The sequence below is a fragment of the Lithobates pipiens genome, unplaced genomic scaffold (assembly GCF_037356315.1).
Source record: "Lithobates pipiens isolate NorthernLeopardFrog02 unplaced genomic scaffold, aLitPip1_a1.2 Scaffold_18, whole genome shotgun sequence".
Lineage (NCBI taxonomy): Eukaryota > Metazoa > Chordata > Amphibia > Anura > Ranidae > Lithobates > Lithobates pipiens.
In genome coordinates, this window is record NW_027507758.1 from 52,230,452 (window position 1) to 52,252,947 (window position 22,496).

At 41.9% G+C, this 22,496-nt stretch overlaps 2 long non-coding RNA genes across 2 annotated transcripts in view; one reads left to right on the top strand and one right to left on the bottom strand.

Annotated features, from left to right (window-relative positions):
* The first annotated feature begins 6,280 nt into the window (after window positions 1-6,280).
* Window positions 6,281-22,496, top strand: part of LOC143990051 (uncharacterized) — a 29,643-nt gene continuing 13,427 nt past the window's right edge. The window contains exon 1 of the long non-coding RNA XR_013277124.1: window positions 6,281-6,362. This is a non-coding gene — a long non-coding RNA (uncharacterized LOC143990051). The remainder of the gene's footprint in view (window positions 6,363-22,496) is intronic.
* LOC143990050 (uncharacterized) lies at window positions 9,508-10,117 on the bottom strand. The gene is made up of 2 exons (XR_013277123.1): window positions 9,981-10,117; window positions 9,508-9,888 (listed from the first exon to the last, which is right to left on the bottom strand). It is a non-coding gene; the product is annotated as an uncharacterized LOC143990050 (long non-coding RNA).

The following is a 22,496-nucleotide window of genomic DNA, read 5'->3' on the forward strand; positions in this document are numbered from 1 at the left end:
AGCTTTCTTGTCTGAAAACGATAGGGGAGTTTACTTCCACTGTAAGAGGATGCCACATTACAGGGCGTAAATACTCAAATTGTATCCCAAGGCAAGGTGATACTGTTCCTTTAAAAAGTATGCAAGGATGCTGTGGCCCACAGTCTCTCACCACTATGCAATATGTGAAATGTGTAACAAAGCTGTGGCTTATTACCATTACCATTGCTTTTTTGCATCTGGAACCGACAGTGTTGGCGGCAACCCAAGACCCAGTAATGGCAATCTCAAAGATCAAGTGATGTCCCTTTCATCCAGCTTGCTGGGTAACTCCAGCAGTGTTGCTCTATATGCAGATATGGCAGTCCGAATTCTCTCTGACACTGTGAAGAGCACTGGTGACAGGTAGCTCTCCAACTCAGCAGCCCAATCTCTGGCCACCTCTTACATCCCACGTGAGCCTTTTCCTCCTCCTGTAGCTTACTGCTGTCCTAGGACTTATAACCCCATATAGTACCAGAAGCTGTCTCCTGAGGACTACATCCCCCATTATTCCAAGTGATTCCAAATCTCTCCAAGTGGCTCCCAGTAGTCTGTTTTCCTTTCCCAACTTTCACAGCGGCCAGTTAGTGTTATCCTTCTGTTCTAGGTGGTAGATGGGGTTCCAGGCAGCTGCAAGTACAGCCCTGCCATCTCTCGCTCTCTCTCTCTATAGGTCTCTCTACAGCCCACAGGCAACCAAGCAAAGGAAGGGAAACTGTGTGGGCAGCAGCAATGACAGTCCGGTCCATGCAGGAGAAGGCAGTAAGTGCTGCACCCGCAGGACTACAACAGCCACGTGGTACATCAACTGGATCCATGTATGTCTTCCAAGATTTTTATGCCTCATGCATGGACTCCAGATAAATGTCCTTCAGATATAACACAGTTTATTGAACTAAGAAAATGCAGCCTTGCGTATCATCCATCATATAAATCTCCATCCTAGATGGGTGTTGAATGGGCAGCCAAGTAAAAGGGTCTCCTGTGTGGCAGCAACCATGTCTGACACCTTGCATCCCTTGTATAGTGACTTTCTCAAATGAAAAGCAGCAATAGCATGATGCGTGTTTTAGGCTTTTAGGTTAGGTATATTTTCTGGGTAATCGGTGCAAATTAGTAATATCACCTTATCCGAGAATTTAGATAAATCAGATCAGATCCTATACTCAAAACATATCTCAATAGGAGTTCAATGTGTGGGGATGCAAAATACGGTCAAGTGGTTATGAAATATTTCTGTTATTTTAATAATAATGATTTAGCATTTGAAAGGTACTATAGATTGGTATAACAATGTCAAAAATTATATAACAAACAATAAATGCCATTGTATGTTTACAATACACTATGGAGTAATCTCTGTAATATACTTTTTTACAATGTAGAAAGTGCTAGAATCCTATAGAAGCATCATAAACAACATGGGAAAAAAAACTAGGCCAAGCAATAAAAAAAGTGTTGAGTCATGTTAAAAAAAAAATTCAATTATTTGAGAATGCCCACCTCACAAACAAAAAACAGGCACGATGTATTGAATTTATTATTCAGGCTTAGTGGAACATATGATCTCAATCTATAGAACCACTTGCTTTCCAGTTTTAATAAACTCTTGTTATTTTTGCTTCTTCTCTAATTTTTATGGATTCTATCCAGGACCTAAATGAACAATTGTGCAGTGTGTCACGCAATGCATCTAGCTATTAGAGCTCAGAAATTTCTAGCAGTTATATTAGAGCAGCCTTTCTCAACCTTTTCAACACAGAGAACCCCTTGAAATAACTTTCTGGGCTCAGTGAACCTCTGCTAAAAATGACAATTTCTACAACTCATGATGCATTAGTGTGTTGGTCAGTGGGAAGAATGCTCCCTATACTTGTGGTCATTGGGAAGAATTACCCCCTTACAGATAGCTAAAAAGGCCAATGGTGTCAGTGGGAACTTATCTGAGAGGCAGAAATAGCTCATTACTCAAGGAACCCCTAGCAACCTCTAAAGGAACCCTGAGATAGAGCCATGATCAAGGATTACAACTTTACAAGATTAAAGTTATCACAGTTTATGTTTCTAAAAGTGGCTATGTACCAAGTAATCACTTTTTTTAAACAAAGTGGTGAGAAGAAGGGCGCTCTGGATTTCAGGAGTAGCCAGAGATAATTGTCCACAGGGATGGTAGTGCGGATCAGGTGACTAGGATGACACTTGCGCAGCACTCCAAGAGGGAAGCCAATCTCTGGCAATAAAAAATAAACAGAAAGTGCTTCTAAGTGCAGTAACACAAGACTATTTTATTGCCCAAGGATAAAAACACACTTACTAGAAGTAAGAAGGGGAAAGGCTCATCATATCCATCATAGTAAAGTTCAGCAATAGGCAGTCCTAAAGGTAGTCAGTCCGGTGTGCAGCCAGTTGGCACAGATCCCAGCCGACCAGCAGAGGGGGCCGCAAGGAAAACCACCAGAGAGAACAGCCGCACTGCTAGTTGAGTGATGATATGTTGTTTAAGTGAAGAATTATTTTTTTGGTAAGTGATCCACATCCTGAGAGGATTTGCCTACCAGGTGAGATAGTTATAGGCTTATACACCTTTGGCAAGCCATAGAAATATTCAGGTTAGGGTTGTAACTTTTAAAATGGAGAATATATCCTTACCTATAACTTTTTTAGTTAAAGTGGAAGTAAACCCATCGATTTAAACAGTTAAAAAAAAAAAAAGGCATGCCGGGACTGCTAACTGCACATTGGCTGTGCTCTCAGCCAAACTATCAAACCATCGAATGGCTGGTGTCATAACGAATCACATGTGCAGCACCATAGCAGTTGAAGGTTAAACAGAGGCAAAGATGGCAGCTTCCTTGGCTGAAAACGATAGGGGAGTTTACTTCCACTTTAAGTGAACAATCCCAAAAAATAATTTTAATACTTCATAATAGTTTGTTGTGGTATTCTAACATACCATTTCTTTGTTTTTCAATATTTTTTCACACATATTTACTTTTGGCCCTGATTAACACGGTGTCACCCTTGTCAGCCAGTTATATTGTAATAGGACTACACCTACAAAGAACTTCTAAGTATTCTAATTCTCTGTCATTCAGATTTTCTTTCTTGATCATATTCACAAATACAGTTGTATGCAAACCTTTAGGAACCCCTGATCATTTCCATGATTGTCATTTATAAATATATCAAATTGGTTTGATGAGCTCATTAAGTCTTGAACTTCATAGACAGGTGCATCCAATCATGAGAAAAGGTTGTTGCTCTCTTTGACTTTTCTCTGAAGAGTGGCAACATGGGGGCCCCAAAACGACTCTCCAATGGCCTGAAAACAAAGATTGTTCTTCATTATGGTTTAGGTGAAGGCTATAAAAAGTTATCACAGAGATATAAGCTGTCAGTGTCCACTGTGGGGAACAGAGTGAGGAAATGGAAGACCACAGGCACAGTAATTTTTAAGGCCAAAAGTGGCAGGCCACATAAAATATTGGAGGGGCAAAGGTGAAGGATGGTGAGAACGGTCAAAAACAGCCCATGGACCACCTCCAAAGACATACAACATCAACTTGCTGCAGATGGTGTCACTGTACATCCTTCAATAATTCTGCGCATTTTGCACAGGGAGAAGCTGTATGGGAGAGTGATGCGAACAAAGCCTTTTCTGCACACATGCCACAAACGGAGTCACTTGAGGTATGCAAACGCACATTTGGACAAGCCAGCTTCATTTTGGAATAAGGTGCTGGGGACTGATGAAACAAAGATTGAGTTATTTGGTAAAAACAAGGGGCGTTATGCATTGTGGCAAAATAACACAGCATTCCAAGAAAAACACTTGCTACCCACAGTAAAATTTGGTGGAGGTTGTGTGGCCAGTGGCAGTACTGGGAATCTGGTTAAAGTTGAGGGTCGAGTAATAATTATATTTATTAACCACCTCGCGCCCGCCCTATAGCCGAATGACGGCCGTAGAGCAGGCGCTTTCGTCCGGGTGGCCGTCCCTGGACGTCCTAATGTTTACTTCCACAATGCGCGCCGCCACGGGCACGCATCGGGGAAGTTCTGTGTTTGCCGTGTCCCCCGGGGACAGATGCCACATATTAATGCCATCTGTCATCAGTGCCACATGTCATCAGTGCCACGTATAAGTGTCATCATTGCCACGTATCAGTGCCATCTGTCATCAGTGTCATGTGTCATTGTCCTGGTGCTTCAAAAGTGTAATAAGTAGTCAACAAGTTAGATGTGTAATTTATGTTCCTAGAACACATGATGGCGCTCCCTGCATGTTGGGCCTCTCTATGTGGCCAGGCTGTGAAAAAGTCCCACACATGTGGTATTGTAATACTCAGGAGGAGTAGCAGAATTTTTTTGGGGGTGTCATTTGTGGTATACACATGCCATGTGAGAGAAATAACCTATTACAATGACAATTTTGTGGAGAGAAAAAAAATGAAAAATCGTAATTTTTCAAAGAATTGTGGGAAAAAAATGACAACATCAAAAAGCTCACTATGCATCTTACTAAATACCTTGGAATGTCTACTTTCCAAAAAGGGGTCATTTGGGGGGGTATTTGTACTTTCCTGACTTGTTGGTCACAAGAAGTGAGATAGGCCACCAGTACATCAGATGTGATCAATTTTGTGCGATTCGCACCACAGCTTGTAGACTCTATAACTTTCACAAAGACCAAATAATATCCACTAATTTGGGTTATTTTTACCAAAGATATGTAGCAGTATAAATTGTGGCCAACATTTATGAAGAAAAATTAATAATTTGAATAATTCTGTCACAGAAACAAAGAAATATGCGTTTTTTTTCAAAATTTTCGGTCTTTTTTCATTTATAGCGCAAAAAATAAAAACCCAGAGGTGATCAAATACCACCAAAAGAAAGCTCTATTTGTGGGAAAAAAAGGACAAAAAATTCATTTGGGTACAGTGTTGCATGACTGAGTAATTGTCATTCAAAGTGTGAGAGCACCGAAAGCTGAAAATTGGTCTGGGCAGGAAGGGTGTTTAAGTGCCCAGTAAGCAAGTGGTTAATTAGTATTACTAGTCAGCCAACATTAGAATTCTTCTATAGCCTATGGGCAGAGCATTTGACCATAAATGTCCACTCGCAGCGACTGCTTCGTCGAATCTTCATGTCGAATAATCTTGGACTAATAGAGTTAGGTTAAGCACATTCAACCTTTTTTGCTATTGTCTCTGTAATGTCGGCGTTATGTCGAATCTCCTATCTACAGTATATCGAACTGTTGTCACAACGAAAACGAAAATAAAGCATTTGTTTATATTGGATCTTTCGGTTTTCGGATTCTGCACGTTCGTTATCGTTTGTTAAAAGGATAACGAAAATACCCGAAATTCGGATGAATATGCATTCGGACGAAAACTAATGCACATGTCTACTAAATATTGATGTGATTTTTCTGTTGGGTGCCCAAATGTCTGCACCTGTCTAATTTCTTTTTGATGCATATTGCACATTTTCTGTTAATCCAATAAACCTAATTTTACTACTGAAATATTACTGTGTCCTTCAGTTATTTAATAGATCAAAATGAAATTGCTGATTCAAACATCCAAATATTTATAAATGACAATCGTGGCAATTGTCAGGGGTTCCTAACTGCATACAACTGTAGTTGATCAATATCCCTCACTCGGCTGAGGTAGCAACGTTGGCGTTCAGGGCAAATTATGGAACATAAACAATGGAGGTCTAAAATTATTCTTCACTTGGTTGTTTCTTCACAACACCCTCATTTACATTCATTTTCTCTTTGTCCCTTTCATTCCCTTCTTCCCATAGCTCATTTAACATTTTAAGAGCCCTTGTACTCTATTCTACTGAGGTTCTCCCCATCATCTATTAGACCTCCCAAGGGAGCATCTTCTTTTTTTTTTTTGCATAAAAATAACTTAAAATGTTTTTTGTGGTAAACACATTATGGACTTTAATTGTCTCTAATTTGTCTTTGTTTTTTTTGAGAACAAAAAATAAAATCTTCTTTTAAAATAAATATTCAGATATATACATAAATTTCTCAAGGACAAATGAATCACCTTATTGTCATGTTGTTTTAAGTTCTCTTGAATACAAATCGGTCTAAATTTCCCAAATTTTGTGTATGAGTGTTTAATATCAAAAAGTTGTATATTCGGAATTGAAACAGATTTTGTGGTGCAGAAAAAGAAGATGATAAAAATCCCACAGAGGAATGTGTACTTTCAGTAGACTATGTTGTGGAGTTTGGCATAACTTGTGCAATAGGAGTATCTGTATTTCAACCGCCTGGGGGTTTTGCAGAGGAAGCGTGCTGTTGTGGTCCGGTAAGGGAGAAGTGAAATGTTTGCGCTTTTTTTGTGTTTATATGACCATTCCAAGATCTGCTTTGATAGAGAATTTTGTGATTTTTATAGTGTGTCTTTTTGACACTTTCATGTCCTGATGTTTAAGATGAATTATTTGACCCCATACCCTCAACTGTAGTTTCTGTAAATACATTTTTTTTATGTTTTTTGGGATTCCTGGGATACAATTTACATTTCCCCTTACAGGCCTAGCCTGCCTTATATGTTTATAGATATTTCCTAAATTTCTGTTCCTTCTTCCCTTTATTAGTACTACAAAGTTGTTGTTTTTTTTAAATCCTGTACTTTTTGGATATAAATAGATCTCCGTAGCCCCAGTGATGGTGTCTTTTTGAACGAAATGTGTAGGGGAGTTACAGCAGTGACGTCATCATGCCTGCCAGGATGTTAGATTCTGTATCTGTGACATGTTTTTTACAATATGTGAATAGGATACTGTAATGCACAAAAAAACTGTGTTTTAATACTGCACTATGAGCGATTTTCCTTCTTCTTTTATGTGGTATATGCTATGTGCTTGATCGATGGAATATCTTAATGTGATCGGCTACAAAGTAGTGGTATAAGCGTCTGGCTGTGGAAACAGTGGTTCAACTCCCATCCATGATCTGGATTTTTCCTTACATTCACTGCTAGACCTCCTATAATTTGAGGTCTAGCTTTCTGGTAGGCAGATCTGAGTGTCACTGGTGGTTTGGTGCACAGAGATGTTTAAGGAAGTGGAATCTTTTATGATCTTCAGGTGTCCTTTTCTCCCTGATTGAAGGCACCTATTCACATGAAGGACTTTGATTTTGCACTTTTCTTCTATGGGGCTTTATTATGAACTGTCAATTTTTATATTATTTATTCACTGTATTTAATGCACTTGATCACTTTTTTTATTATTATTTATGTGTCTATATATGCACATTACTAAGTGTTTTTTTTAGTTTGTGATAGGCACATGATATGGATTATTATTATTTATTTTTATAGCGCAACATAGATTGCTTATTTTGTATGTACTTAATAACAGGTGTGTAGGTATTTGTGATTACTGCTGTCATTCATCAATCCTTTGGCACTTTTAGTGCAAGATTATTATTTTTTTGTATAAATAGGAGATTCATTCATATCAAAGATATTTATGTGTGGGGGGTAGAGTTTTATATAATTACTACCCTAAAGAGGTACCATCCCCTGAGGAACAACTGTTGAAATACAATAATATATTTTTGGGATATAATAAACACTTAGATATAATAAACACTAAACAGAAAATTATTATAAAAATAAATACTTTTATTGAGATATCACAAAATCTGAAAAAGGTTTATTTAAAAACATATTCGTAAAACCATCGTCCAGTGTGATGTTTGTCCTGGCCTTGGGACCTGATTTACTGGTCCAACACGTATCACAAGATAACCCACTTCACCAGGGCCTCAGATCCTGTTACATAATACTGTAGTAATATATAGAAAACAAGTGTAAAACAACAATCAGTGAACAACATATTACTGTACATCACGTATTATGTGACATATTTCTCAAAGACATTTTAAGAGATAATATCATGAAAAGTCATATCCATTAGGAATACTCACAATAGGGGGGAATTAAATCTTTATAATGTAGTATAGTTAAAGACTATAACATTGGGAAATAATTATCTTAGCAATAAAAAAGTAGTGGTCACCTGTGAAATAATACATGGAAATAATACATGACCACTGCTTGTCAAGTATTCATACTATAAACATAATTCTTTCCCAGCGTTATAGTCTTTAACTATACTACATTTTAAATATTTAATTCACCCCTCCTGTGAGTATTCCTAATGGATATGACTTTTCATATTATCTGTTCAAATGTCTTTGAGATAATATGCCACAAAATAAGTGATGTAATATGTTGTTCAGTGATTGTTGTTTTACACGTTTTATTTATATTACTACAGTATTATGTAACAGGATCTGAGGCCCTGATGAAGCGGGTTGTACCACGAAACCCATTGGTCCAGTAAATCAAATCCCAAAGCTAGGACAAACATCACCATGGAAGATGGTTTTACAGATATGTTTTTAAACAAAGCTTTTTAAGATTTTGTGATCAATAAAAGCGTTTATTTTTACAATATTTTCTGGTTAGTGTTTATTATACCCATGGAGGTACTTTTCATTTAGATGGTCAATTTCAAAGAAAGTTTTGAACTTCTTCTTGCTCAATATGTGTAATAAAAAAGGCATAAGGTATGCACCATTTGTTTGCAACAAGATTCCAAATTACTTTCCCAACATTGTTTCAAGGTTTCATTTATGTGTGACATATGTGGGAAAATCTGTACATGCAATCCTTATGGACAGATGTTCTCTCTCATACAGCATGTATTTTAGATGATGCAATGTTCCACCAGAGTTTAAATTTTCTTTTGTATAACCTTTATGAAAAAAAATGTGATTGTCCTCTCGTAGTTTTTCTTATCTTTATCTTGAATTGGACGTGTCTGTATCTTAGAGATGACCCTATCCCAGTCAATAGTATTTTCTGCCAGTAAAACATAAATTAATACATAACTGTACTTCTGTGACTGCTTCTCACGTATAGATGACATATCAGAAAAAGTGTGAACCAGAGGTACAGTAGAGGTGGATAAACCAGAATATTAAATGTACATGGGAGGTAAAGTTTCTATCCTCTGAGCAACAAATGTTTTAAAAGTTAATCATAAGAAATTGTATTTGGAGGACATCTTGTTTTCATTTCTAATATTCATATGGGACTTTATACAAAGGGCTTTAGGTATCACTGTATCACAACCCTATATATTCAGTATATATCAAAATATATATCAAAATACAAATATCTTTATTAAATGTACTATATATAATTGTATATAATGGCCTAGATGACCATATTGTTTTAAAAACATAAAAAGGCACAAATTGTGTCCATGAGTCTACATTGACTTGACAAACTGTCCTATCCTCTGGAAAATACTCCAGATAGTTCAAAGTTTTCTTTGTAAAGCCTCAAAGAGGTCACTGGTATATACAGTACTATGCAAACATTTTAGGCTGGTATTAATAAATGCTCTAATGTAAGAATGCTTTCAAAAATATATATTTTACATTTTTTATTGTATCAATTTACAAAATGCAATGTGAGCGAACAGAAGAAAAATCAACGTCAAATCAATAGTTGGTGTGGCTACAAATCTCCTACATTAAGTTTTCCTTGGCCGACCATTGCGTCTTCGGTCCTCAATGTTGCCTGATCAATGGGGTCTTCAATGCAGAGAAATACAAGCAGATACTTATCCATCACGCTATACCATCAAGGAGGTGTGTGATTGGTCCTAAATTTATTCTACAGCAGGACAACGATCCCAAACATACAGCCAATGTCATTAGGAACTATCTTCAGTGTAAAGAAGAACAAGGAGTCCTGGAAGTGATGCTTTGGCCTCACAGAGCCTTGACCTCAACATCATGGAGTCTGTCTGGAATTACACGAAGAGACAGAAGGATTTAAGGCAGATTCCATCCACAGGAGATCTGTGGTTAGTTCTCCAAGATGTTTGGAACAACCTACCTGCCGAGTTCCTTCATAAACTGTGTGCACAAGCACTGGTGACGTGCGGCTATTACTATAGTGTCTTGTAAATGAATTGTATGGTAATCATCTGGTGATTGATTTGTGACTTACAACACACAATGTATGTCTAATCTATCCAGTCCTTCAACAAGGCAAAAGTACAGAGTTCTATACCCACTTTCCTTGTTATACTACAAATAAGGACTTTCCCTCTTTTATCTCTAACATGGAATTAATAGAATGTTTTTTTCTGTGTTTTGTGGATTGGACTGCAAACTACAGTACTGATGAATCGATGCTGCTTTGAAGGCAAAAGGACGGTCACACAAAATATTGAATTGATTTGGATTTCTCTTCTGTTTACTTTTTTTTACTTTCCAATTTGTTACTTGATACAAATAAACTATTAAAGCATTACTACACCCACAACAGTAAAACAGCCTGTATATGCAATAAAGCAGGGGTGCCCAAACTCTGGCCCACAGGCCACATGTGGACCACGGTGCCCTTTGATGTGGCCCGCCATCTCCTGCTTTGAAATGGTGGGTCGGCAAGCCCAGATCACGAGTTTCTGATACAGGAAGCCATTGGCTCTGCTCTCTACTGCAGCCGCATGCTTTCTCCAGCTCCGGTCACATTGATGCTCATTAATGCCACCAGGGTACCCACCAGCAGTACCATCCACCAGGGATACCCACCAGCTATACCATCCACCAGGGATACCCATCAACCGTACCATCCACCAAGGATACCCACCAGCAGTGCCAGCAGTACCCACCACAGATACCCACCAGCTGTACCATCCGCCAAGGATACCCACCAGCCATACCCTTCACCAGGGATTTCCACCAGCCATACCATCCACCAGGAATACCTTCCAGTAGTGCCAGTAGTACCCACCAGGGATACCCGCCAACCAGCCATACCATCCACCAGGGATACCCACCAGCAGTGCCAGTACCATCCACCAGGGTACTCACCAGCAGTACCATCCACCAGGGATACCCACCACCTGTACTATCCACAGGGATACCCACCAGTAGTGTCAGTACCGTCCACCAGGGATACTCACCAGCCATACCATCCACCAGGGATACCCACCAACCATACCATCCACTCAGGGGCGTAACTAGAAATCACAGGGCCCCATAGCAAAATGTTGTATGGGGCCCCCCCCCCAAAAAAAAAATTAACTAATACCATTGAACAACAGATTACCTCACCCATGTGGCACAGTACCCAGGCAACAGCTTATATTCATTTCGAACAACAAAGTATGCAGTATACTGTATGCAGCCCCTGAAGGACACGCATTGCTGACCTCCATCAGTACAGTGCAGACCCCCCAGCAGTACAGACACCCCTCAGTACAGACCCCCCAGCAGTAAAGACACCCCTCTTAGTACAGACACCCCCTACCTCAGTGCAGACCCCCCTTAGTACAGACCCCCCCAGTGCAGACACCCCCCTTCAGTGCAGGACCCCCCAGCAGTACAGACCCCCCTCAGTAGTACAGACCCCCCAGCAGTGCAGACACCCCCCTTAGTACAGTTCCCCCCAAGTACAGACACCCCACTTAGTACAGACACCACCCCATTACAGACCCCCCCTCAGTGCAGGACCACCCCAGCAGTACAAATACCTCCCAGTGCAGACACCCCCCCCAGTCCAGACCACCCCCTCAGTACAGACCGACCTCAGTGCAGGACCCCCCTCAGTAGTGCAGACTCCCCCCTCAGTAGTGCAGACACCCCTCCATTACAGACCCCCACTCAGTGCAGGACCTCCCAGCAGTACAGACACCCCCCTTATTACAGACATCCCCCAGCATTGCAGACACTCCCCAGCATTGCAGACACCTCCCCCCTAAGTACTGCAGACCCCCCCGAGTAGTGCAGACGCCCACCCCTCAGTGCAAACACCCCTCAGTAGTGCAGACACCCCCCCATTACAGACCCCACTCTGTGCAGACACCCCCCTCAGTGCAGACACCCCCCCAGCGGTGCAGACTCCCCCCTCAGTAGTGCAGACTCCCCCCTCAGTAGTGCAGACTCCCCTCAGTAGTGCAGACCTCCCCTCAGTAATGCAGACCCCCCTCAGTAGTGCAGCCCCCCTAGTAGTGCAGGCTCCCCCTCAGTAGTGCAGGCTCCCCCTCAGTAGTGCAGACTTCCCCCACAGTAGTGCAGGCTCCCCCCACAGTAGTGCAGACCCCCCCACAGTAATGTAGACTCCCCCTCAGTGCAGACCCCCCTCAGTATTGCAGACCCCTATGTAGTGTAGACCCCCCTAGTAGTGCAGGACCCCGTCAGTGCAGACCCCCCTCAGTGCAGACCCCCGAGTAGTGTAGACCCCCCTCAGTGCAGGACCCCCCTCAGTAGTGCAGGACCCCCCCTCAGTAGTGCAGACCCCCTCTCAGTACAGACTCCCCTCAGTAGTGCAGACCCCTCCTCAGTAGTGCAGACCCCTCCTCAGTAGTGCAGACCCCTCCTCAGTAGTGCAGACCCCCCTCAGTAGTGCAGGCTCCCCCTCAGTAGTGCAGACTTCCCTCTCAGTAGTGCAGGCTCCCCCCACAGTAGTGCAGACCCCCCCCCCACAGTAATGTAGACTCCCCCTCAGTGCAGACCCCCCTCAGTATTGCAGACCCCCTCAGTAGTGTAGACCCCCCTAGTAGTGCAGGACCCCGTCAGTGCAGACCCCCGAGTAGTGTAGACCCCCCTCAGTAGAGACTCCCCTCAGTAGTGCAGACCCTCCTCAGTGCAGCAGACCCGAACTCAGTGCAGACCCGAACTCAGTGCAGACCCCCCCCCCCCCATACCTCAGAACAGCGCTCAGCGCTGATACACAGTGCCGTGTGTGTCCCTCCAGCGTAAGCTCCTCCTCCTCTGTGGATGTAAACAGAGAGGAGGGGGAGGCGGCTACGGTCCGTGCTGCTGTGTCCCTGCACCCGCACTACAGAGAGCAGTGTTAGTGATGCGGGCGGCTGCCGCTACTCCAGCGTGTCACCCGGAGCGGCCAGCACCCCCCCACTAACACCACTCACCAGGCCCCCAACTCGGCTGCGGGCCCCATAGCGCCCGCGTGGGTCGCTATGGCGGTAGTTCCGCCACTGCATCCACTAGGTCCAGCAGGACCTGCCAGCAGTGCTCACCAGCAGGATCCGCAGCAGTACCCACCAGCAGGACCGCAGCAATACCAGCCAGCAATACTCACCAGAAGAACCAGCCAGCAGACACCATCAGCAGTACCAGCCCTGGAGGACAGCCAGCAGCAGCCGCCAGCCATACCTGCCCTAGGGACAGCAGCAGCCGCCAGCTGTACCAACCTGGGGGACAGCAGCAGCCAGCGATACCTGCAGTAATCCTGAGGAAGAAATGACAATTGAGGCCAGTTGAGGTGCAGGTAAACCACAGGGCATCAGTGTGAAAGCAGCCTTAGGACCCGTTCACACGATTGGTCTGATTGGGTCCGCATGTCCGTTTTTCAGGCAGACCCAATCAGGCATTCCATTCACCTCTATAGAGCGGCAGAGGTAGACGGATTTGTGTCTTTTTACACATGCCTATCTCCAATCTGATCCGCGTTCCCTTCTCTCTGGGCCAATGTTATTGCAGGGCCCATAGAGTAGAGCGGGCCTGTCATCTGCCCGATCCGCTCATTATGGCCTGTGACCGGTTACCAAGTCGCTAAAGTGGCCCTCACGCTTCAAATGGTTGGGCACCCCTGCAGTAAAGCATGCTTGTTATACTCACTGTGGAACCTAAGGGGTTAATCCTATGCATTGTGTAAAAGGGCTGTTTGATCCTGTCTTCTCTGATCCTCCCCTTCTTTTATTGTCCCCAATCCAGTTACTGATAGAACAGAACCTTGGGGGCACTCTGCACATGCTCAGTTTGGTGTATATTGCTAAAGAGTTTTTTTTTTTTTTTTGGAGGGTGCATGTGATCAGCACAGGGCCAATCAGCACTGTTCAGACAGAAAGTCAGGGGTTGTGCAGCCTCATAGGACAGTCAGAGGAAAATAAAAACTCCTCCTTTAACCAATGCTTGGTCAGACACCGACAGAAGTCACAAGACTGCTATATACTACTGTTTTTTTTTTACTAAAATAATGGCATTTCCATGTTCTGTGTACTGTGAGAGACCAGATATAGTGAATGCAGGGTCCAGGGTTTAGTAACACTTCTATTTCTGAAAGCATTCTTAATTTTACAGCATTTTTTCCACACATGCCTGAAACATTTGCACAGTACTGTAGTTTGCAGTCCATACCCCAAAACACAGAACAAACTATTGTATTAATTCCATGTTACAGGTAATATACGCAAAGTCCTTGTATATAGTTTAACAAAGAAAATGAATATAGAACTCTGAACTTTGGCCTTGTTCAAGGACTGGTTATGTCAGACATACATCAAGTGATGTAAGACACAAATCAATTTCCAAATAATTACCATATAATTCAATTACTAGATACTATAGCAATAGCCACACGTCAGCAGCTGAGTTCAATTAAATTTAGTTCAACTCAAGCTAGTTAGCATGGTGTAATTGCAGGGTTTTACAACAGGCACAAATAAAGTTGTATGAACTCAGTCCTTAAAGAGGTTGTAAAGCCACAAATAAAAAAAAACCTGCAAGACAAAGGCATAATGAGCTAGTATGCATAGCATGCTAGCTCATTATTAAATACTCACCTTAGATCGAAGCCCCCGCAGCGGTCCTCATACACCGTTCTCGCTGGCAACATGGCTCCCGGAGTTACATCCTGGTATTGGCCAGAGCCGCAATGACATAATGCGCACGGGAGCCACTGGTAATGGCACACTAGCTGAAGCAACGGAAAGAACAAGCCATTGCTTCAGTGCGCCTATGCCATTGACGTCAGCACATGTTGATAGAGGGGATATCTCCTAAACCATGCAGGTTTAGGAGATATCCGGGGTAGCTACAGGTAAGCCTTATTATAGGCTTACCTGTAGTAAAATGTGGTTGTAAAGGGTTTACAACCACTTTAAATTGTTACACCTAACTGGCTGTTATACCTTGCAACCTTAATGGTGCCTTAAAGTGGAAGTTAACCCATACACACAGGCCAAATGTCAGAGACATCACCTGGTTCAATAAAAACCTCCCAACATTTGGCCCGTGTGTACTGGACTTTCGTTTTACTTCCACTTTAGAAGCCGTTTGGCAAGCTTCTGTTGGACAAGCATGCTGGAAACCCATCAGCCAATCAGCTCCCGATCAGCACTCTCAGCCAATGGCTGACCAGAGTGTTCTGGTGGGGGGGGGGCACCCCCCTGTCAGAACACAACAGCTCAGTGGGGGAAATTTATGTACTAACATTGGACTGTTGGTATAGAGGCTCTAAATGGACCTATCAGGTTTTTTTTTTGTTCAACCCAGCAGGGGAAAATAATGAGTGGTGTATGCCAGGCATGACTTTAAACCTACTCCGACCCCCGATCAAAGCCTATTCTATCTAATCCTGGAAAGAAAAGATTGCTATAGTTAACTATTATGAAGCTGCCCTGGTCCAACCTCCAGCGGCGCTGACAATGGCTGGGAAATGCCTGGGAAGTGATGTCACCCATAGCGTTACGAAGGGGCTTCCATTGTTGGCTGCCTTTCCTACACATTGAAGCAGCCGCTGGCAGCTCAGCCTGGGACCAGACTGGAGTGGCATCAGAATAGGTAAGCATTAGGTATTAGCCAAACACCCTCCTGTTCGGTTCACAGCAGAACATGGCGAACAGAACAGGCAAAAAATTTGGCAGAACACACGAACACCGTTAAAATCTATGCAACACTAACAGGAATAATCAAAAGGGCTCATTTTAAAGGCTTATATTCAAGTTATTGTCATAAAAAGTGTTTGGGGACCCGGGTCTTGCCCAAGAGGACATGCATCAATGCATTTTTTTTTTTAAATGCCCGTTTTTTCAGGAGCAGTGATTTTGTTAATGCTTAAAGTGAAACAATAAAAATGAAATATTCCTTTATATATCATGCCTGGGGGTGTCTATAGTATGCCTATAAAGTGTCACATTTTCCCCATGTTTAGAAAAGTACCACAGCAAAATTACATTTCTAAAGGAAAAATTGTCATTTAAAATGGATCGCGGCTGTAATGAATTGCTGGGTCTCGGCAATATAGATAAAACACAGCAAGGTCCATAAAGAAATGGGTGAGTGAGCTTAGGGTGGAGGACCTTGGCTGAGCTGCACCTCAATCTGATAGAACACCTTTTGGGATGAAATAGAATGGAGATCCGAGCCAGGCCTTCTCGCCCAATATCAGTGGCTTCTGGAAGAATGCTCAAACATTCCCAAAGACACACTCCTATACCTTGTGGACAGCCTTCCCTGAAGAATTGAAGCTGTTATAGCTGCAAAGGGTGGGCCAACTCAGTATTTAACCCTACGGACTAAGACTGGATTGCCGTTAAAGTTCATAAGCGTGTAAAGGCAGGCGTCCCAATACTTTTAATATACAGTAGTGTAGCATAGAAATATCTAACGTACAAAAAAGCCTTATAAAAACTGTGAAGCAGCCATGCACAACAGTTCCACACAACAGCCAGCAAAACTGGAAGTGTTGTCACTGTGACCTCACACATTCACAACTGACCTACTTTATGCTAGGTGGAAGGATAAGTTGTGGCTCGGGGGCCACAACTTGAAAATACAGTCTCCTGGCTGAATTCGTAACGTAACCAATACAACTTCAGTCTTCATGACCTTTACACTTTCCTTCAATTTTTCCTCAAACTAGATGACTTGCGATCAAACCTGTAACAATGTAATGCTGTTGCCAAACATTCATTTTTGATCAGGCTTTGCTACGACATAAGCCCCCCCACCCCCACGCTCACCCATATCCTCCCATAAGGCCTTCAAGCTCAATGTGGCAGCCAAATTAAGCTTAAATAATTCCTTACTCAGCAAGCCGAGCCCTGACAATTTCTTAACAAGTCAAGCTTTGCCAGGCCAAGTGCCTGGACCCTGGAGGCAAAGACATGCCCCGAGCACAAGCTTGCTCATGTTTTACACTAACTCACCAAATAATTCCTTGACCTGAAAGCACATTTATAATCACGCTCAATCACAAAGGAAGAAAGCTAATTTCAAAGAGGGCTGCTTGTGTGGTTTGAGAGTGGGAAGAGAGAGAATTAATCCATACCTAATATATAATTTCTGTGGAAAACGAGACACTCAAATTATTGATTTTTTACAGTAGAACCGTGTCATAGGTCTTCACCGAGAACATACAGAAAGCCTGTAAGCACTTTGATCCTAAGTTTGAAAAGAAAAAAAAAAAATCTTTGGTTTTCTATACAGCTTAGAGATTTATTTTTTCGCACTTCATTACAGATTTATAGAGGTTTAATTTAATCTACGCAGAGTATAAATCATATGTAAACAAAGCTTTCTGACAAGTCAGGTATGCTGTTGTCTCAGCATGTGTGCTAATATAAGGTAGGGCATAATATGCCTCCAGGCTGGAAGATAAGGATACTAGGAGTGACGAAGACGTTTTACGAGTAAATAAAAGAAAGGCTTACCGGTTTTATAAAAGGGAGTGAAGTCTGAATTCACTTCCAATACTCTATTCATCTACAGTTGGCAAGATATTAATTTACTTTATTATACGAAAGAGCTATTATGGTGAGAAGGTACAAAATGGAAACAAATAACTCTATTCATACAAGGAACAGTTATCTGACAGGTTAAACAATGACACATCTGGAAGTACCTGTGAACGTGAGATAAAGTGACCCAAATTGGCATTTTAGAGGTAACAACAGTAACAAAAGATACCATCATTTTGGGCAAACAGTGACTGACTGCATAGGACCATTTTGCCCACTGTAAGAAAAACATAGGTAATATAGTCAAAGAATTAAATCTGATTAGTCTGCCTTGATCTGCCCTCAGTAAAGCCATGCTGCTTTGGGTCCAGAACGTTGTTTATTTTTAAGTGATCAATGATCCTTCTTTTCAGGAATGATTCCATTGACTAGACCAGTGTTTCTCAACTCCAGTCCTCAAGGCGCCCCAACAGGTCATGTTTTCAGACTTTCCATTTTGCACTGGTGATTTGATCAGTTCCACTGCCTTAGTAATTACCACAGTTGTTTCATCTGAGGGAAATCCTGAAAACATGACCTGTTGGGGTGCCTTGAGGACTGGAGTTGAGAAACAGTGAACTAGCCTACAACAGTTGTTAAAACCACCATATATGCTCTATAATTGCCAGCTTCTACCTTTCTGTCCTTTTTGTGGATGGGTACAGTATTAGCTGTCCGCCAGTTATGGGGAGCATCTTTTCCATGGGGAGTTTGATAAAAAAAAAGATCTTTTAATGGTCCAATAACTTTACCTCAAAGTTCTCTTAGGACTCTGGGATGAATACCATCAGGGCCCATTGCTTTATAAAGATTTAACCGAGACAGTTCCTCTGCTACCTCTGTCTCCGAAACCCTAAAAATTAACCATCATTACAAGAACAAATATGATTCCCCAACTTATTATTGTTGGCATAATTTATTTCTCACAAAACTGATAGAAGTACCAGTAATTGTTTAAATGGTTTGCTACATCCAGGTCTCCCTCAACATAAATGTTGTGCACAGTTTTCATCTTAGTGATCCCATTTTTCTTTCTTTCTATCACTAATGCACCTTGAACGTGAAACTTGTGTTAGAGAAGTACTCTGCACACTGGTGAACAGAACTATTCACACAATGCAGCCAATCATCAGGGCAGGAGAAATGGAGTGGAATATGACTGGCTGATGTAGACCTAGCATCCTGTAGCTCCATAAATGACTAAGCCTGGAATCAGTGGGGATGGAACGCTTAAGGTTCCTTGGTGATCATCAGCCTGAGGGTCAGTGGTCACCACCATGAAGGCATATGCTGCACACTCCAGAGCTGGGAGACAGCCTGTGCAGTCAGGCACTGTGCAGATTTTTAGTGACCTCTGACTCCCATTTTCCAATGAGAATGGCTAAACCCAGAACCCACTATACAGTACAATGCAATTTAATTGGATGAACAGAACAAACATTATCTGATCAGACTTCTGGAAATCACCACTTAATTGGATCTAAACACCCCCATCCCGGACATTGTATTGGTCACAAGATTGCTTGACCAGGCCCTCGTGATGGACAATTCCTCACTGTTTGTTTCTTACAGAGTACCTCCCCTATACAGGAAGCATAATTGGCCTTAAAGTACCGAAAGATGTATATTGCAAGAGCTTTGAAAAGCTTACCTCACAAACACTTTAGCCGAATGCATTTAGGTGTTTGTGATGATAGCATATGAAGGGGACATTTAGTGCCAGGTGTTGAAATGCACAACAGGTGTTGTCAATACAATATCGCAACCCCTGTACTGACCCTCCTCACAACACCCAGCACTAACAGTGACCCATCCCTGCAACCCCAGCACCAACCCTCTTCAACATCCCCAACACTTACACTGACTCCTCCCTGCAACTGTCACTGACCCTTCTCCCCAGCCATAACACAAACACTTGCCCATGCCAGCAACCCAAGCACCGACCCTCATAAATACCCCCAACACTAATGCCCCCTATACATGGTCAGATTTTCAGATGGAAAATGTTCAATGGGAGCTTGTTGTTGGAAATTCCGACCGTGTGTAGGCTCCATTGGACATTTTCCATCAGAATTTCCGCCACACAAAATTTGAGATCTGGATCTCAAATTTTCAGACAACAAAATCCGTTTTAAATTCCGATTATGCGCACACAATTCCAAAGCACAAAGTTCCACGTATGCTCGGAATCAAGCAGAAGAACCACACTGGCTATTGAACTTCATTTTTCTTGGCTTGTCGTATGTGTTGTACGTCACCAAGTTCTTGACGTTCGGAATTTCCGACAAGATTTGTGTGACCATGTGTATGCAAGACAAGTTTGAGCCAACATCCATCGGAAAAAAATCCATGGATTTTGTTGTTGGAATGTCCTCTCAATGTCCGATCGTGTGTACGAGTCATAAAACTGACCCAATACAACAACACTTGCATCAACAATAACCCATCCTTGCAAACCCAGCAACACACTTCTCACCGCCTCCAACACTAACATTGGCCCATCCTCGCAACTCTTCCACACAAATCCATCCACACTAGCCAGGAAGAACTCAAGTGAAGTACCCAGGATAAGAGACTCCCCAACAAGTGTCTATAATTGTATTACATCTATAGAGTAGAGACATTATTTTTTTCATTCTGTCCCTATCAAAACCATGATACTGTAATCTGTAAAATATAAGGGACTTTTAGTTGAATCAAATGGCCAAAAATGAAGTTGTCAAAAAGAATGAATTCATTCTCCAGCTGTGACGTTTTTAACCAAAAGATTACAAGCCTGCCCACCACGCCAAGGTATACTCTTGTAGGGCAGGACCTAGACTACACTAGCTTACTCCATGCTAGTCATGATTTCTTTAGTGTTGGATATGTTTGTAATAGGGCTCATCCTATAATCTGCTTTGTTCTTTTCAAGATTTGTTTGCTAAGATTTACGTAGGAGAAACCCATTTCTTACACAATATGAACATCATTTCTAAAATGGCTGAAACTTTTCCAAAATGGCAGGTGATGTGGCAGTCAGCAAAGATCAATTGTAATTCTAATGATTTCCCCACTGTGATCAATGCTAAGCACTCTTCCCATAAACCAATTCACATTAGTCTGGAATAATGCAGATGAAATGTACAAAATGGGAGTCTCCCCAAGATGTGTCTATTACCTGATTCGACCTGTAGAGACACTAAGGGTATTGCCACTGATCTTCCACACATATTATTACCTACTGTTCCTGCAGTGCTAATGAATGCACATACATTTGTCCCTTACTAGTCCATCTTTTAAAAGGTAGTGTCCATTCCTCTCCTCACTAAAACCCATAGACAGGTAAATTTACCTATAGATTGAAGATGTATGCAGTGTTCTCAATTTGGCCCAGTTGGCAGAATCTAGACCTGGGCGGGTTCCAGGTACAAACCAACATCCTCCATAACACTAAACTGATACCTATAGGGGGATTTTGAAGCATCACGAAAGAAAATATAGGGTACTGAAGTTTGTCGCTATTTTATAGGTGTACGCAGATTTAAGGTTTGACATGTTGGGTATCTATTTACTCGCTGCAATTCATCTTTTATATTCTACCATGGGGGTAGTTTATTGAAATTTTCCCTTTTGGATCCCCGTTGGTAAGCCATGCCTGACTATAACATTCCAAATTTCCAGATTACTCATATTGATATAAATTGTACCCTTTTCACTATATGTGACTATATAACTATAAGATTGTATCTCTTTATAGATGTTTAAGGTCAACTCTCCAGAAGAAGCAAATTTTTCCACTAAACATGTTGAGGATCATGTTTGGCCCTACATCTTTTGTTTCCCCACTATATTGTGGGGTTTACATTGTTTGTTTGTACTACTTATGGTTGTATTAAATGTTTTTCAATTTTTAGTTTTTTTAGTTTTTTTTTCAATAGATTTATAATTTTATACTTAACTTATCCATTCCCAAGATAGTCCATAACAATCTCTGTTGTTGTGGGGCATTATTTTGGAGTAGCCCCTGACACTCCCCTTTTCTTGATCACTTTAAGCTCAAGGATGATGGTACCCATCCCTATCTTTATATACCCTTCAGATTGAGGCATCATTCTATATTCTTCTGTGTACATCACGTGATCAGCTGTCAGCCAATGATTGGCCCCTTACTCCAATCTGTGATCAGCTGGGTCTCTTATGCCTTGTATACATGGTTGGATTTTCCATCGGAATTTTCCGTTTTCCATCGGAATTTCCGTCGCACAAAATTTGAGATCTGGTTCTCAAATTTTCCAACAACAAAATCCAATCGTGCAATTACCGTCGGGGAAAAAAACATGGATTTTGTTGTTGTCGGAATGTCCGACCGTGTGTATGCGGCATAAGGCTCGGTGATCCAGAGCAAGCTGCGCACGCCCCCGCAGGGCATGCATGGGAGAACGTCTATTGATGGCCTCCCAGCAATTAAGGCCCATGTTGTAGACGTCATTCGGCTATAGCGCGGGCGCGAGAAGGTTAAATAGCAAACGTGTCACACTTACCTGCTTTCTGCAATGGTTTTGCACAGATCAGCCCCAATCCTCTTCTTTTTGTGTTCCTGGCTCCTCCTCCCGCCAAGTGTTTCCAATAGCAAGCCTCTTGCTATGGGGGTACCCGAACAGGCTCACTCCCAAGCCACTTTCCTTTGAATTGAGATTGCCTGTTCACATACAGAGCATGGCTGTATTGTAAGTGTAATGTCTGCCTTCATGTTGTAAAGAGCTGGTGCTATATAAATCCTGTATAATAATACTAATAATAATAGTAATAATAGTATATGCTTAGTATACGCTTATTGGGATTTTTTCATACCAAAAAATATGTAGCAGAATACATATTGGCCTAAATTGGTGAAGAAATTA